The sequence below is a fragment of the Nicotiana attenuata genome, unplaced genomic scaffold (assembly GCF_001879085.1).
Source record: "Nicotiana attenuata strain UT unplaced genomic scaffold, NIATTr2, whole genome shotgun sequence".
In the NCBI taxonomy this organism is placed as follows: Eukaryota; Viridiplantae; Streptophyta; class Magnoliopsida; order Solanales; family Solanaceae; genus Nicotiana; species Nicotiana attenuata.
Window position 1 is genome coordinate 42,817 of NW_017675367.1, and position 12,840 is coordinate 55,656.

Below are 12,840 nucleotides of genomic sequence, written 5' to 3' on the forward strand. Positions count from 1 at the left end.
CACTTTTAGGAGTAAATGAAGAATCAATAATGAGTAATAAATATGAGGAGTGGCCACAAAAGTAAATAGGAAGAACAAATCACCCAAATACCAAATGGTGTGGAAGATACTTCCTCCTGACAACGAAGTATGGTAGTAAACAAGAATATGAGTAGTACTTTCTTGGATCGTGTGAGTGGAAGAGAAGAAGAATCGATAAAATCAATCACTATGTAAAGGTAAATTTTGTATTTTCTCTCAATGGTCAACTTCTTACAATAGTTTTCCCAGATTCAATCTCACATCCCCTTTTTCTTCTCCTTCTCTTTCTCTTTATATGGGATACTCTCTAAAGACCCTAAAAAGTACAATAAAGGGAGTATCCAGGAGAATATTCCTGTCACTAGCTCCAAGGTTACACTAGCCGCTATTCCTATTCTTCGCTATACGACCTCGACCTCTACGTCTCGCTCGGCGACTGCTCGTTGTTGGGCTTTGGTCGACCTCGTCTTATCTGCCCGAATAAGAACACAGTCTTTTCACTTTATGACCTTTCCACGCCCAACTCCTTCAACAAGATTTTGACCTATATAGTTAGTCCCTTCGCTTGTCGGGGTTGCCTTCTGGTCGGCCCCGATGAGTGGACCTTTTTAGTCACTGATTTGTGAAGAAATTTTTGGGCGTGGTGATAGAGTGGAGGTGTCCGTTGCCGAAGCAATGATGTGTCATTTTGAGTGGGGTTGGTACAGAATGACGTCACAACGCATGCATCATCATTGTGCATCTTCTCGATGCGTTGCCTCGTTGCTCGAGTCCCTGTCGGTTTGATTATACGGCCACTAGCGGTTACTTGCATCAATTCGAACGCCCATGAAGTCTATAAATAAGGAGGGGGAAATTCCTCAAAGAAACTTTTGCACTCTTCTAGTTTCTTCAGCCCTGTATTTGCTTCCTCTTCTCCTTCTTCTGTTCTTACTTACTGTAACTGCTGCCATTGCCACCCCTTCTTCTTTTTCTGTCTCCTCATATACACACCATTGGAAAATGGTTACCGTAACCCCCAATGCTGAGATAGTTTCCGACCCTACTCCACTTTCGGTGGCAATGCTTTCTGGTGGCGGAGAATCAACGGTGGTAGAGGATTAAAGCTTTCCCACAGTGGAAGAGATCATTCCTCGTAACCCTACTTTCAGGTCTGACTTTTCTAAGGAACCCACCCTAGAACCGGAGTCTGCAAGGTCGGAGATGGAAGCGAAACACCTTGCCGTCCTTAGGGCCAAGTACGGCATTCCAGCCCACGTTGACCTGGTTCCGGCCGGAGACGACGTGATTCAAGTTCACAGGCCTGGGTATTATGCGTTTTGTGCCTACCCGTTTCATATAGGCTATTCTCTTCCTCTTCCTCCGTTGGCGGAGGAGTTCTGCCGCTATTACCGTATCTGCCCGGCACAGATCTCTCCCTACCTTTACAAGATTTTTCTTATGTTGACGAAGTTTGCGGAGCTCGCCGGCTGCGAAGTCTCTATCTTCCACCTTCTGCATCTTTTCGGGCTGAGCTTTCATAGAGGCACGATGATTCACCTCCGCCACTGCGGAACCAAAGTATTGGTCGCGGGGATGGATGATAGGACGAACCGCCGGTTCTGGGCCCATTATTTTTATGTTAGAACCGAGTAAGTGGTGGCAAACCCTAGCGACTTTCCTGAACAATGGAATTTTGCTCGTAATATCGTTATTTGGAGTACGTCCTTCTCTTCTTTTCGTGATTAGTGACTAGTTGCGTCGTTTTTTCCTTTTGCAGCTGAGAGGCATCCCCCATCTTTGGTTGCCGATACCAGTGATTGGGTGGCCCGCGTTTTGCCTCACACCGTAGGTATCCGTGACTGGGCGTTCTTTAACAAGAAATTTAGGCTCAAGCCCTCAACCGGTAAGTCGGTCTTCACCTTTATAACTATTTCGCTTTTGCCGTGGTGCATGTCTTTTTGTCGTTTTACGGTTTTCCTTTGATGCTAGGTCGGTGAACTTCTAAGAAGGTGAAGGCTCCCATCCCTGCATTCCATCAGGCGGTCGCTTCGGCTAAGATTCAATTCGTGTTGGCCGAATCTGTGCGAAATATTTCTTCTCAGACTCCGGTATTGAGCGAGCCTGGTCGTTAGACAGCCACCCCGGCAGTGGAGATCCCAGCTTGCCCGGTGGTTCATATAGTGGATGAATCTTCCATGGGCGAGGAGGAAGCGACGTCTTTGAAGAGGTGACGAGTGGAGGCCGTGGTCACACCCGAACGGGCCATGACCATAGATATGGAGGCGACGTGCACTTCAGCCACGGGGACTGCTCCCCAGTCGGAGATTATCGGGGAAGCTAGGTCGTTGGAGACGACGGAGGCAACTACAGAAAGGGAAACACCGGGGGCGGTCGAGGTTGGCTCATCGTTTGCTGGTGGCAGAGGAAAAGCGGTCGCTCTGGAAGATGACGGGTCTGGTTCTGATATCGACCCCGAGGAGGTACGGTCTTTCGAAGAGAGATTCACTCGAGTGGAGGTGAGGACCGAGGGGTCCACTCGAAATATTATCATCCCCGTGGATTTTAACTTGTTAGTCAACTGGGAGAGCGTGGTTCCAGGTTTGGCCCTTTGTGTGCGGAGCCCATGAACAGGACCTTGCAGACGCTGAAGGATGAGGAAATGTCGTTAGGCATTTCCGGGATCGCCCTGTGAGTAAGTCCTTTCTGATCGTTTTGATTTCTTCCTTTTACGTTATTTGTCTTTGCTGACCTTTCTTCGTCTGTTTATCAGACCCTCATCTTGGAGATTGAGAGAGCCCGTCGAGAGGAGAAAAGGACGAGAGTCTATAAGAAGATGGAGGCGAAGTATAGAGACTACCGTACAAAACATAAAGCCCTGGTCTGTATGCTTGGTGAGGACGCTCTCTTTCTAACCCTCCGTGACGATCTGAGGCAGAAGAGTGAGGAGTTGAAGGCGAAGGATGACGAGTTGAAGGAGAAAGACGACGAGGTCATGAGGATTATTGGCAGGTATAGTGAGCTTGAAGAGACGTTAAGGGCCAAGAACGATGCGCTCGAGGTGAGCAAGGGGGTCATGGCCGAGTGCGTCGATCTCCAAGATCAGGTGACGTCTTTATAGGCCGAGCTTGATCAGAGCGCAACTGTAGTTATTGGCTTAAGGGACGAGCTGACTGCCAAAGCTGCAGAGTTGGAGCGAGTTGAGACAGCTAGATCGGCAACTGTGGCGGAGGCGGCGGCGTTAGCGGGCACCCTCTGCGTCTTCAGATCAGAGCGTGATAGTGAGGCAGAGACCTTTTCTCTTAAAGAGGCGAGGTTCAAAGAGCGGATAGGCGGACTAGAAGGGGACGTTCAGGATTTGGACGAGCAGGTAGCTGTCCTTAAGGCTGAGAAGCGCACCAGCAGGCTCAGCTTTCTACCTGTCATGCTTCCACTTATCCCAATGTCCCAAAAGACTTGTACGAGAAGTGGGTCCATCCTGAGGCTCATCTTGACATATATAGAGTTTTGACGGTGGCCGGGAAAGCCTCTGAGGCGGAGTTTGAGGATACTCGTTTTAAGGCACGTGCAGGTCGTGTCGCTTGCGGTTATGACCCTAGCATGCCCGGGATGGACGATGACGAGGAAGATGTGGACGAGATTGAGCCAGACGCTTCGTACGAAGACGAGAACTTGGATGCTGAGGGTAGAGATGGTGCTGCTGGGCCGGACGGTGAAGGTGGCGACAGAGATGATGCAATGTGCGATTTTCTTGTACTTGGTTTTTTTGTTGCTCGTTTTCTCTTTTTTGGGGGGGGGGGGGGGTCTTTTTGGCTCTTTGTAAGATACTCTCTTTTTTGGAATAGAATGGCTATTGCCTTTTTGCTGTATGTTTTTGGCTTTTTTCATTTTTCTTCGTATGTTTTTTCCTTTGTAAGAGTTCCAGATTTAGTTGATGTGGCCGAGGTCAGATATCAATTAACTTGAGCGAGGTCGAATCGCTGGTTGATTCGCACGAAGTCAAATGTTAATGAATTCGAACGGAGTCGAATGTGAGTTGATTCGAGCGAAGTCGAATGTGAGTAAATTCAAACGAGGCCGAATGCGAATCGATTCGAGCGAGGTCGAATGAGAGTAAATTTGAGTGTGGTCGAATGTGAGTCGGTTCGAGTGAGGTCGAATGTTTGACCCTTAAAGTGATTCGAACAAGGTCGAATGTAAATAAATTCGAGCGAGGTCGAATGTGAGTCGATTCGAGCGAGGTGGAATGTTTGACTCTTTAAGTGGTTCGAACGAGGTTGAATGTTAGTAAATTCGAACGAAGTCAAATGTTAGCAAATTCGAATGAGGCCAAATGTGAATTGATTCGAGCAAGGTCGAATGTGAGTCGATTCGAGCAAGGTCAAATGTTTGAACCTTAAAGTGATTCGAACGAGGTCGAATGTAAATAAATTCGAGCGAGGCTGAATGTGAGTCGATCCGAGTGAGGTCGAATGTTTGACTCTTTAAGTGGTTCGAAAGAGGTCGAATGTTAGTAAATTCGAACGAGGTCGAATGTTAAATTCGAACGAGGCCGAATGTGAATTGATTCGAGCGAGGTCGAATGTTTGACCCTTAAAGTGATTCAAATGAGGTCGAATATAAATAAATTTGAGCGAGGTCGAATGTAAATAAATTCGATCGAGGTCGAATGTGAGTCGATTCGATCGAGGTCGAATGTTTGACTCTTGGCGTAATATAGGAACTTAGTGGAGATGAAAAACTCTTTTGTTTGCATGCTTCGCTTTGTCTATACATTCATTGGAGGAGTATACATACATACATACTTCGCTTTGTTTTTGAAGTCCCAGTCTATCTAGTCCCTTCATTGGTCGACCTGGAAAACTAGTTGATAGGTCGAGCGATGAACTTATACTTAAACCCCGAGACGCTCCCTTCATCGCCTTGTTAAAAACCTCCCCAAGAAAACCCAATTGGGACAAAACTCGGGTATGGGAAAAAAGAGTACGACTTGGGGGGACGTCTATCCTTAGATGTTGAAGTATTTGAGGTGGGCGATGTTCCAATTGTTTTGTAGTAATTTTCCTTCCATTGTTTCCAGATGGAATGATCCTTTGCTTGCTGCCGCCGTGATTTTGTATGGGCCATCCCAATTGGTTCCCAATTTGCCTTCTCATGGGTCTTTGCTTGCTTGTGTTTTGAATTTGAGTACGTAATCCCAGATATTGAGTGGCCTGATTTTGGCTTTTTTGTTGTAGTACCGCTCTGCCTGTTGTTTTTGAGCTATCATTCTTATGTAGGCCATGTCTCTTCGTTCTTTGGCTTCAACGAGGTCTTGCCTTCTGTTCATCGTTGCTTGGCCCGCTTTCGTTTGAGTATATCAGACTGGGCTCCCCGACCTCAAGTATCATTGTATCCGTCCCATAAAATAGTGAGTATGGCGTTTCCCATGTGCTCATTTTTGACGAGGTGCAATATGCCCATAACACTTTTGGTAGCACTTCCGGCCACAGTCCCTTGGCGTTTTCGGGTTTCTTTTTCATGATATTCAATATTTTTTTGTTGGAGGATTCCGCCTGATCGTTGCCTGCAGGGTGATATGGCGTGGAGAGTATTCTTTTGATGTGCCATTTTTCGAAGAACTCGGCGGTCTTTTTTCCAGTAAACTGGGGACTGTTGTCGCAGTTGATTTCTTTGGGGATGCCGAAGCGGCATATGATGTTTCTCCATATGAACATGATTACTTCTTGTCCGTGTATTTGGGAGAATGCACCTGCTTCTACCCATTTGGAGAAATAGTCAGTCAAAACTAAAAGGAATCGTACATTACCTCGTCCCGCCGGGAGGGGTCCGACGATGTCCATTCCCCACTTGATGAAAGGCCATCGCAAGTGACTGAATGAAGGTGTTTGCCCGCCTGGTGGATCATGGGGGCGTATCTTTGGCATTGCTCGCACCTCTTGACGAAGTCGGCGACTTCTTTCTTCATCGTGCGCCAATAGTAGCCCGCCCGTATAAGGCATCTGACGAGAGCTCGATTGCCAGTATGAGCCCTGCAATGGCCCTCGTGTACTTCTTCGAGGACGCGCCGTGTTTGATTTGGCCCTAAGCACTTTGCTAAGGGGACGCCAAATGTTCTTTTGTACAAGTTGTCATTGACGACGCTGTACCTGGCCGCTTGCATTCGAAGCTTCTTGGCTTCTTTTTTGTCGGGTGGCAGAACTCCGTCCTGCAGGTATGAGAAAATACGATTGCGCCAGTCCCAAGTTAGGTTTATAGTGCGTACCTCGATTTGGTCCAGCGGCGAATGGAGGAGAGTGACCATGTCCGCCTCTCCGGTTATGCTTTTAGTGGCCACTGCCAATTTGGCGAGGCCATACACTTCGATGTTTTGCGCTCGAGGTATTTGATCGAGCTGGCACTCGTCGAACTTGGGTAGTAGTTTGCAAATCTCGGCCTGATATTTCTTCGTTGCTCCTTAATTTGGAAAGTCCCTGTGACCTAATTGACGACGAGTTGCGAGTCGCATCGAAGGATGACTCGCCGTGCTCCGTATTTGAGTGCTAATTTTAACCCTGCAATCACGGACTCATACTCGGCCTCGTTGTTAGTCATATCAGGGCATCGTATGGATTGGCGAACCACTTCGCCTGTTGGGACCTCGAGCACGAGTCCCAGTCCAGATCCTAATACATTAGAAGTGCCATCGGCGTACAAGACCCATTGGTCATGTACTTCGGTAGAACTAATGGCGGTTTCCCTTTTCACTTCCGACGTTATCTTTGCACTGAAGTCTACGACGAAGTCGAAGAGAACTTGCGACTTTATCGCTATTCGCGGCGATAGGTTTTATCGTGCTCGCTCAGCTCTATGACCCACTTGGCCAATCTACCCAACAATTCAGTTTTATGCAAGATACTAGGGAAAGTCGTGACCACTGAGATAGGATGGCACTGGAAGTAAGGTCTAAGCTTCCGTGAAGCTATGACCAGGGCCAGAGCTAGCTTCTCGAGGTGGGGGTACCTCGTTTCGGCATCAACCAAAGTTTTGCTGATGTAATAGATTGGAGATTGTGCACCTTTATTTTCTCGCACCAGGACTGCACTTACTGCGACATCGGACACGGTCAAGTAGACAAGGAGGCGTTCTTCGCGTTCTTCCTTAGTGAGCAACGTTGGTGAAGATAGGTAGGCTTTCAGTTCTTTTAAGGCATTGAAACATTTAACATTCCATTGGAGCCAGTTATCCTTTTTGAGTATGCCAAAAAATTTGTGGCACCTATCGGATGACCTCGAGATGAACCTTGACAAGGCGGCTATTCGGCCTGTCAGCTTTTGCACTTGTTTTTTGCTGGTTAGAATTTCTGGGATTCCTTCTATGGCCTTGATTTGGTCGGGATTGACCTTGATGCCTCGTTGTGATACCAAGAAGCCGAGGAATTTTCCAGATGGTACGCGAAAAGCACACTTCTCGGGGTTTAACTTCATGCCGTACCTTCTGAGTATGTCAAAGGCCTCCCTCAAGTGGTCAATATGATCTTCCTTTCTCTTTGACTTGAACAACATGTCGTCAATATAAACTTCCATGGTCTTTCCGAGTTGATCTTTGAATATTTTGGTCACCAGCTTCTGGTACGTTGCCCCCGCGTTTTTTAACCCGAACGGCATCACTCTGTAGCAGTACGTCCCCTGATGAGTGATGAAAGTGGTTTTTTCCTGGTCTTCTTCCTCCATGAGGATTTGGTTGTAGCCCGAGTAGGCGTCCAAGAAACTTAGCAGTTTGTGCCCGGCTGTGGCGTCGATGAGTTGGTCGATAAGGGGCAGCGGGAATGAGTTTTTTGGGCAGGCTTTGTTCAGGTCTGTGAAGTCCACGCACTATCTTCACTTACCGTTCTTCTTCTTTGCCATAACTACATTGGCGACCAACTGCGGGTACTTCGATTCTCTGATAGAACCGTTTACTAACAATTTCAAACCTCTTCACGAATTACGTCGTTTATCGCGGAATTGAACTTTCGCCTGATTTGCCTTACTGGGGGGTAAAATCGGTCGACGTTTAACTTGTGAGTTGCTATCTCCTTTGGGATACCTGGCATGTCTGCATGGGAAAAGGCAAATAGATCCACGTTATGTTTTAGGAATTGATAAAATTTACCAGGGTCTTGGAGTTTATGGCCGATGAAAGCTTTCTTGATGTGGTCGTTCTGGTTGGACGGGGTCGAGGTCTTCTACGGTTGACCCTGTGGCTTCTATGATTTCAAGGTCGCTGATGACGTCCTCCTTTCCATCGCCATCCGACCCTGACTTCGCTAATTGCTATGCTTCCTTGACCTTTCCCTTCAGTTGTTGGGTGTACGTGCAGTCCTTGGCGACGCGGTAGCATTCTCGGGCCATGCGTTGCTCTCCTCGGATGCAAAATACTCCCCAGGGGGTGGGAAGTTTAATGACTTGGTACAAACTGGAGGGGACGACTTTCATGGCGTGTATCCATGGTCGGCCTATGATGGCGTTGTACGCCGTATCTTGGTCCATGATGTGGAATGTGGTCTCTAGGGTGACGCCGCCGACCAGGATGGGCAGCGTGATTTCTCCAGATGTCCGCTCAACAGCATTGTTAAAACCTGTTAGCGTGATGCAACATGGCACTATCCTGTCCTCAAGCTTCATTTGGGTGAGAACTCGGGATGGATGATGCACGTGCCGCTTCCATAATCGACCATGATACGTCTTATATCAGTATAAAAAACACGTAAAGTAATGACAAGGGCATCATAGTGAGGAAAGACCAAACCGTGGGTATCCGACTTATCGAAGATGATACTTTCTTCGAGTTCGTCATATCGTTCGTGGGTGATCGACCGCTTGAGATTGTGAGTGGTGGTGAACTTCACGCTGTTGATAGATACGTCGTCACCTTTCCCGATGATAATTTGAATGGTTCAAACTAGGGAAGGTGGTTTGGGGGGGTCCCTGATGCTGCTCTCGCCCCCGGGCGATGTTGGCCCTCCCTTGATCGCTCATCAACTCTTTTAGGTGCCCTTGGTGAAGCATGTCACGACCTCCTGTTTGAGGGCGATGCAATCCTCGGTCTTGTGACCCCGTTCTTGGTGGAACGCGCAGAGGGCGTTTGACTTTCTGGTGTTTGGGTCGGACTTCATCTTCTGTGGCCATTTTACCTTTGGGCCGAGCTATTCCAATGCGTAGACTATTTCTGAGGGGGAAACACAAAAATTGTGAGCCGATAGCAAGGGGGCATACCTTTTTCGTTTCGGTGGATTCCTGTTCGCGGTCTGGATGGACCTTCGTCGGGACGTGGAGGCGGCATGAGGGTGCCTCTGATGTAGGGCTGATGTATTTCTCGGTTAGATCGTGACCCCCCTAGATCCCTTCTGTTTTCGTTTCTTCGATCTTTCCTAGATTCCATTTGGACCGTGGTCAGACGTTGAGTAGGTCCGTTGAGATCATCCTCGTCGGCTCTCACCTCGGCGCAATAAGCGTTATGTATTTCTTCCCACATGGTGGGAGGGTACTTCATTAGTCTACTCAACAGTTTCTTGGTTGCCTTTGACCCGCTCCTGTTCAGTCCGTTTTGGAAAGCTGCTACTGCCATCTCCTCTGATACATTTGGAAGGGTCATTCTCACTCTGTTGAACCGGGCGAGGAAATCCTTGAGCCCTTCGCCAGGTGATTGCCTGATGACGAATATGTCATTCAACTTGGCTTCCGCTTTCTTGGCCCCTGCATGGCGGTGACAAATTTGTTGGCCATTTCTTCAAATGTTTGTACGGACTGCGCGGGCATTTACGAGTACAATGTTAATGCTCCTCAGGTTAGGGTTTCACCAAACTTCTTCAGCAATATAGACGACACTTGCTCCTTAGCGAGGTCGTTGCCTTTCACTGCGGTGACGTAGTGGATGATGTGATCCTCAGGGTCTGTCGTGCCGCCGTATATTTTCAAGTATGGCGGCATTTTGAAAGTGTTGGGTATAACATGCGATGCAACCTCGTCACTATACGATTGTTCCACGAATTGGCGACGTCCTGATTTGGTAGGATTTTTGGGGCGCCTGGTATCTTATCTACCCTTTCTTGATGCTCTCTCATTTGGTCGCGGAGTGCTTTATTTTCATTTTCCATTTTCTCTATCTTTCTAAGGATGACAGTGAAAGCATCGTTACCTGCATCATTAACAGAGTGAGTGATACCTGTCGAGGGAGGTTAGGTGTGTTGCTCATTGATTGTTGTGGCAACGTCGACTTGCATACCCTCTCTGCTCGCCCTTTGAGCGGGTTTGTCGAGTATATTGTTCAGCATATTCGTTAACCATGCCTTTAGTAATTTTTTTACGGCTGGTGGTGCTTCTTCCGTAGTGGACGTAGAGGCTCCCTTCCCATGAGAAGCGGTGACGCTGCCGTGAAGGTGAGGTGAGTCACTTCACCCAGGTGAGGCATTAGGTGTCACGTTCTTCTCGTCCTCTTCGTGAGTTTCGTTGATGGTGTTTAGGTGATTAGTAGTGAGGCCTGCACTGCTTTTAGTCTTTCTTCTCCATTTCCTGCCATGTTAGATTATGCAAGTAGGAGAAAGAAAACTCTGCAGTTTGTAGATCTAGAAAGACTATGATTTTGACTAGAAACTCCCCACATACGGCGCCTAATTGTTTGACCAAAAAGTAAGCTACTCTTTGTTAAACTAATTTAATGATAACTGAGGTGAAAGGTGAATCTTAGTCAAGCATAATAATTCCTAGATCTAGTTTAGAGTTTAGGTGGCACTGTTTACCAAATGCTTATAACTGTATATTCTGTCATTAAATGCACACATTAGGGAGTAAATGAAGAATGAATAATGAGCAATAAATATGAGGAGTGACAACAAAAGTAAATAGGAAGAACAAATCACCCAAATATCAAATGATGTGGAAGATACTTCCTCCTGAGAACGAAGTATGGCAGTAAACAAAAATATGAGTAGTACTTTCTTGGATCATGTGAGTGGAAGAGAAGAAGAATCGATAAAATCAATCACTATGAAAAGGTAAATTTTGTATTTTCTCTCAATGGTCAACTTCTTACAATAGTTTTCCCAGATTCAATCTCACGTCCCCTTTTTCTTCTCCTTCTCTTTCTCTTTATATGGGATACTCTCTAAAGACCCTAAAAAGTACAACAAAGGGAATATCCAGGAGAATATTCCTATCACTAGTTCCAAGACTACACTAGCCGCTATTTCTATTCTTCGCTATACGACCTCGACCTCTACGGCTCGCTCGGCGACTGCTCGTTGTTGGGCTTTGGTCGACCTCGTCTTATCTGCCAGAATCAGAACACAGTCTTTTCACTTTATGACCTTTTCACGCCCAACTCCCTCAGCAAGATTTTGACCCATACAAACGTAACTGTAGCGTTTTTTGAAACTAGCACAATTTATTTTTTGGGGGTCGAAAACCGTCACTGATCAACAAAATAACCCCACAAAATGAGTTTTTTTTGTAGTGTAGTGAGCTGCTTATAATTTAGTTCTTCCTGGAAAACTGGACTCCACCGACACCGATTTCAAATGAAATTGTAAAGTTAGGGCATTAGTTTTTGTTTACTTAATTTCAGTATCATTCGACTCCAACAACTCGTTTCGACCTCTCAATTTTTGTTACTGTTAGTTGGGGTGTTCATGGTCCGATTTGGATCGGCTTTTCCTTAAAAAGAAATCAAACCAAGTAAGTCGGTTTTTTAAATATTAGAACCAAACCAAACCAATTAAGTTGGTTTTTTCTCGATTCGGTTTTTGTCGGTTTTTCAGTTTTTTCGGTTATTTGTCGGTTTTTTCTCAAACATACGACATACACTACCAAACACATATTCCGGAAATCACATTTTCAACGTAACACTATCAAATCAATTGCCCTTGGAGAAATCTATTATTTACCAAGATATATTATGATAATTGAACCAAATAGTGATGAATAATTTAAAGACTCAATTAAAAATATATTATTTTTACACGAAATGGATTCTTACACTTAACAAAAGAAAACTACCAATCAAACTCGAATGTAAAGGTAAAAAACTATACTAAAAGTGCAAATTATTAACATTTACCATTAAATTTTTGAAACTTTGTATTATATATATATATATAATAATAATAATAATAATAATAATAATAATAATAATAATAATAATAATAAATTTGAAATAGCTACTCCTATAGTCGGTTTGGTCCAGTTTTTTTTCCGGTTTTTTTCTTATTAAAACCAAAACCAAACCAATTTGATCGGTTTTTAAAATTCAAAACCAAAACTATACCAAACAAAAAAGTATCGATTTTTTTAATCGGTTTGGTTGGTTTTCGATTTGGTTCGATTTTTCGGATTTTTGTGAACACCCCTAACTATTAGTCATAATTTTTACTTGTCAGCTAGCTGCAGTGTTTTTTCACCCTCAATTCAAAAACTAGAATATTTGAAAAATTCCTCAATTGTTGTATACTGCTATGTTGTCCAGTACAGCTGCATTGAACTTCCAGAGTTATACTACACGTATTAAATTAGACATAGTTGAAATAGTAGAAAGGTAATCAAAACGTTCTTGAGGTGAAGTATATATATTTTTAGGGGTTTTTCTTTTCCATTCAAGTGGCCCACACAAATGTAAAAAAAATTCACGTTAGTATTGAAATGATATACATATACTTTTTCAAAGAGTTACAATCTTATTTTAGATCAAATTTTATTTAAAGATAATTTTTAATAGTTTCTTAAAAGTATATCAAAGTCGATCAAAATTTTGGAATTAGTTGAGCCGGTCAATATTTTGATTTTGAGATTCATGCTTCTACAATCTACAATATTAAAAACAAGGAAC